This window comes from Malania oleifera, chromosome 6 (genome assembly GCF_029873635.1).
Source record: "Malania oleifera isolate guangnan ecotype guangnan chromosome 6, ASM2987363v1, whole genome shotgun sequence".
Lineage (NCBI taxonomy): Eukaryota > Viridiplantae > Streptophyta > Magnoliopsida > Santalales > Ximeniaceae > Malania > Malania oleifera.
In genome coordinates, this window is record NC_080422.1 from 64716583 (window position 1) to 64722615 (window position 6033).

The 6033-nt window shown below is 36.8% G+C and overlaps 1 non-coding gene across 1 annotated transcript; it reads left to right on the forward strand.

The window, feature by feature from the left end:
* Positions 1-5725: 5725 nt before the first annotated feature.
* On the forward strand, positions 5726-5832 carry LOC131158969 (small nucleolar RNA R71). The gene has a single exon (XR_009137585.1). It is a non-coding gene; the product is annotated as a small nucleolar RNA R71 (small nucleolar RNA).
* Positions 5833-6033: the final 201 nt, after the last annotated feature.

The window sequence follows — 6033 nt, forward strand, 5'->3', positions numbered from 1 at the left end:
AATATTTTGTTTTTAGATTTGTTCTTTACAATGCATTTGTCACCTTCAAATGAGACTTTATAACATTTATCACATAGTTGAATTATACTCAATATATTATGTTTTAATCCATCAACTAACAACACATTATCAATGACAATGAAGGTTCTTTACCACAACTCCAATGATTTTACCTTTAGACCGGTGCAAACTGCAAGTGCACAGTATCGTAGTTTTATAATATAATGATGTGTAGAGTATCGTCCTCAGGGATTGATGTCTTAATTTTACCAAGTACCAAAATTTTACTAACCTTGATTTTATTTAGAAAAATTAATAATTTTAGACTGCAAAATTTAAACAAAGCTACTTTAAATAAACTATTCAGGAGAATTTAAAACTGGATACCATGTGTCAAATTGATGATGGTGAAAACTTCTAGGAAATCGATTTCACCTAATTTCTCACTATACTTTACTCATTTAGCTAATTCAACTTCGTTTTCTTTGTTTGTTAGCAAATCACCAATTTTTCCAAAAGCCTCTTTCGATAGTCAATTAGAACCTATTCTCATTTATTATTTAACATAAGAGTATGCAAATTATAACGCAAGAACGCAGTAAGACCCTCGATTTTTAATGCTACGTAGGTTCATACAAGTCTTTCGATCTCTATATTTACCTACGCTGAATTATCCAAGATCTATCATATAATCCCCCCTTTCGGTAGCAAATCACAAGAATAAAATTATTTAATTAATGGCCAGTTAATTAAAAGCATTAGGCACAGAATAACTCAAACAAACATTAATGAAAACTACTTCAGATTAGCATCAAAGAGCAAGCATAGTTTGAAACTGGCTACATCATTTTCCTAGAATTCAAAATTTTAGTTCATTCCGAAAATTAAATCAAACATAACAGATTTCACCATATTTTCTTCAATTTGGAGCGTACGGGAAAGATCAACACTCGCCGCACCGCCGTCGCGCGTCATGAACACCCTGAACACCGCCGTTGTTCATCGCCTTTCAATTATGAAAAGATATTATTTTTGCGTACTTCCAACTCTCCTTTGTTGGCTGTGTGTGTATCTTCGCAGCACCCTCAAAAGATAACCACAAGAAAGCTCCCAAAAAATAATTTTTCCAAGAAATTTTTTATGGTTTTGCCTCCCTTGTGTGTCTCACCAAGAAAAATCTTTTTTTTTTCCCCTACGGTGCCGCCTCTCCCTCCAACACAGCACATGCTGCCCCCTTTTCTTCTCTTCTTACGTACCTTACTCTCCCAAGGAAACCCTCCTCTTTCCTTTTCCATTCCTTCCTTTCCTTTTGTCTTTTCTTTCTTTGCTTTTCTTTCCTTTCTTTTTTCTTTCCATTCTTTTGTCTTTCCTTTCTATGTACCCAGCACCTCACCCATCTGAGATGACCCGGCTGCATGGCCAGCTCACATCTCATTTTTTATTTTTTTTATTTTTTTATTTTATTTTTTCTTTTTTTCAAAGATACACGAACTGCCCTCCTCATTCAAGCCCACTTTCGACCCTTGTACAGCTTTTAAATCTCAAAGCTTAAAACATAAAAGATGTAGAGCTCTTTTTCATATTTTCCCAGAATTTTGAATCATCTCGATCGGAGCTTGGATGAGGAAGTTACGCCAAGATTACAAGGAATTGTCGAAATAATCCATAAAACGGCGTATGCTAACTTCACGTCTGATTTCGATCTTGATGCGTCCATTATTTCACAAAATGCAAAACATAAAAATTGTAGAAAATTTTCTTATCTTTATATGCAATCCTGAATCATCTGAATTGAAGGTTGGATGAGAGAGTTACGCATAGATTAAAAAGTGTTGTCGGTTATTGGCTTCCGATAGTTGCCCTATAATAAAAAAAAATACCAAAATTTCATAAATTATTTAATAAAACTCAAATATTATAAATAGAACACAATGTTAAAATATTAAGAGTAATTAGGCATTTAAACAAAAAATATTATTCGCAATGCATGAATTAAAGCACCTAATTACGCAATTTAAGCGCGTAATCACACCCCCCCAACTAAAGTTTTGCTAGTCCCTAGCAAATAACATGAATGCAATTCAAGGTGGTGTTATACCAATTTTAATGAATGAATACATAGGCAACATAACCATACCCTTTCACATACAAGAATATCACCAAATTACACACAAACTCATTCATACCCAATTCATGCAACTACGAAGTAAGTCATTCATGCAAATCTCATCATTATATAGCCATTAAGAACAGTAAACTCACGTAAAATTAACCATCGTGCACAATTCAGAGTTAATGTAGCCATATAAATTCAAGTATAAATAGGCGAAATCTTGAAGCATGTGTAATGTGTGTGACTCGTTACACCCAGGATATCCGTGGACACCTAAAAAACTGTCGCTTTGACTCGGCCTAACTACTATACCCTCAAAAACACTAAAAAAGGATGGATTCACTCATCGTATGTGAGGAGGAATGTCATGATCAAACATCCCACATACTGTAAGGAACAAACTCTAAATGTATGGAGTGGACTAGTCTGAAAAGGATCAAGCCTATTTAGGAGGTGTCGGGTCGTTCACCCTAACATCTTCTCACCTACTCGCCATGTCCAACCGAGACCACCCTAGATCAACTTATTCACAAACTAGGCGTGAATACATCTGAGGCATTAGGCGGGTGAAGAGTCTTCATATGTGGATAACATGTGTCTTGTCCCTGACTTTTGTTGTAGTTGTGTGGAGCAGGTATTAATCTTTCACCTCTTATAGGGTATTTCTATTTCTCTTTTTCTTTCTTCTCCTCATTTTTCAATTTCTTTCTTTTCATCGTCAATTAGGATAATCATAACACTTCTTTTATTGTTTTCATACCACCCATGTGCATTAAGCTCGAACAAGAGTCCATGAAATAAGTCTATTTCTAGGGGTGGTTCAGCCTTCACATCTTGAGTAGGCTACAAGACCTAAGTTTTTATCTCCCCACTAGATGTCACCTCTAGGCTAGAAATTCAAAAACCAAGACTAGTGTACAAAGAGTATCCAGAAAAAATAGGAAAAGTTGAGTTTCATGAACTCTGAGTTGATGTCAAAACTCAAAAGAGCGATAAATGGCTCAACAGTACCTCACAAGGTGTCAAAGTCTCCACGGGCTCTCTCTTAGTGTTCACAAGGAACCCTAAGTGTTACAAGTCACGTGAACGTGTATTTTTTAGCCTCAAGAGATACCATGTATATACAAGAGTTAATATGGCCATATTAACACAATTGCACTACCAATCAACTTTCAATGAGTCCTAGTTTAGCCATATAAATAGAAACCACACATAAATGACCCAAGTATGTACTCCTAGGTTATATGCAAGTATATGAAGGGCATGAGTAGTGTCACGCATGGCCTAATCATCCATATTCACACATTTTTTTTTTCAATGTTATTCAAAAATGAGAAGGATTGAAGAAAAGAAAGAAACTTCCCTAACTTATTGGTGAATCCATCGAGGAGTTTAATTTTTAGCTCTGTACTCATGCCAAATAAACCTGCATCGAAAATCTAAATTATTCAAAAGTGCATAGATAAATAAATAAATGATAAAGATAAAGGAAATAAACAAAAGAAAAACTCTTTGGGTTGCCTCCCATAAGCGCTTGTTTTAACATCTCCAGCCAGACGTTTCAATCTTCATCAACCAGGATCACCAAGACGAATAAATGCGCAGTTCCTTTCCATTTGTTCTCCATAATAGTGCTTCAATCTCTGACCATTAACTCTGAATATATTCCCTAGGAAGAGTTTTAATCGTGGGTTGAAGAGTAGAACCTGTTGTCCTGGAGCAAAGTCACGCCTAAGAATATGTTTTTCAAGCCACTTCTTCGTCTGCTCTTTGTAGATTTTTGCATTTTCATACGCATCACCCGAGAATGCATAGTGAAGATGCTCAGGGAATTGTTTCAACTCTGGAGATATAAGTTGCTGCATCTTTTCTTTACAGATTACAGAATCCGTCTTTGATACCATAGGTTCTAGCCTCCTCACACGTTGCTGTGTTGTAATTTGCTGCAAGGATCGTTCTAGGTGATCAGCTTGTACGTCTTTTTGAAAGACTTTTTCTACACCTTGCTGAATGACATCTACTCGAAAACAAGTGCTTGGATCTTCTGAGAATCTCATGTCTTGGTAGATGCTGAACATAACCTCTTCCTTATCCACTCTCAATGTTAACTCACCCTTTTGAACATCAATTAAAGCCCTTCCAGTGGCCAAGAATGGTCGACCAAGAATTAGCGGGACTTCTTGGTCTTCCTCCATATCTAACACCACAAAATCAGCAGGAAAAATAAATTTATCCACTTTTACCAATACATCTTCTATGATTCCACGTGGATACTTGATGGATCGGTCTGCTAGTTGCAACGAAATGGTTGTTTGTTTCATCTCTCCAAGTCCCAATTTCCTGGAAACAGAAAGTGGCATAAGATTAATACTAGCACCAAGATCGCATAAAACTTTGTCAAAAAATAAATTTCCAATAGTGCAAGGCAAAGTAAAACTCCCTGGATCTTTTAATTTTTGAGGCAATTTCTTTTGAAGAATAGCACTACACTCCTCGGTAAGTTTCACTATTTCGAACTCCTCCAACCTTCTTTTCTTTGAAATGATCTCCTTCAGGAATTTGACATAGTTTGGCGTTTGTTCCAAGGCATCTGCAAAAGGAATATTTATGTGAATTTTCTTAAAAATATCCAAAAATTTAGAAAATTTCTTATCTAATTTTTGCTTTTGAAAGCGTTGAGGATAAGGAAGTGGAGTAGAGAGAATAGGAGGATTGTCAAGAAATGAAATTGCTGGAAGCATGTCCATCTCTCTTGGTGTGTCATCCACAATCTCCTCTTCTTCCCCTTTATTCTTGCTTCGGCCATTCTTTTCAGGTGTAGGTGTGGACATGGTTTCCTTTGCTGGTGATTTCTCAATTTCTCTTCCACTCCTAAGTGTGATGACATTGCATTGTTCCTTAGGATTCACTTCTATGTTGCTAGGAAAAGTTCCTCTCTATTGGGTATTTATAGTCGTGGCCAGTTGCCCAATTTGCATTTCAAGGTTCTTCATAGTGGCTCCCATATTGTTGCAATGAGTCTCAATGTTGTCTAGTCGTGCATCTGTATTTTTAAACCTTGCTTTTGTCTCCTCAACAAAAGATATCATGGCATCCTCAAGTGACATCTTCTTCTCACCTTGATGACTCTTAAATCCTGCAGGAGGTTGCAGCACATTCCTTGTATTTTCATAAGACAAATTCTCATGATTTCGAAGCCCTGAATGGTAATATTGTGGCAAAGGATCACCACGATAATTGTAGTTCTGATTATTGATGTATTGAACCTATTCTTGACTCTCTCCAATGATCGGATCTGTCCTACTTGTAGCTGCCACATAGTCTGCACCTTGTGGTATCCTCTAGGTTGTTAAAGCTGAAATTTAATGGGATAGAGAAGTGACTTGAGCTGAAAGTGCAGCAAACGGCTCCAAATCATGAATTCCAGCAACTTTCTTAGCCATAGTTCTTTCAGTTGGCCATTGATAGTTATTTGAGGCCATTTCTTCCAAAAGAGCAGTAGCAGCCTCAGGTGTCTTTGACATCAAAGTTCCTCCAGATGCAACATCAACTAAAGTCCGAGTTTGCCCATTTAATCCATTATAGAACATTTGAATTTGCAACCAATCAGGCAATCCATGTTGTGGGCAGCGTCGAATCAAATCTTTATACCTTTCCCATGCTTCATAAAGTGATTCAAAATCATGTTGCTTGAATTGACCAATCTCACTCTTGAGTTGAGCTGTTTTTGCAGGTGGAAAGAATTTAGTTAGAAATTTTTCTGCCATGTCCTGCCAACTAGTAATACTCCTAGGTTGTAGCGACTGTAGCCAACCTCTTGCTTTGTCCCTCAAAGAGAAAGGGAATAATCTCAGTCTAATGGTGTCTTCAGTAACACCATTGATCTTCACAGTGTCACAAATCTCCAAAAACATCGCCAG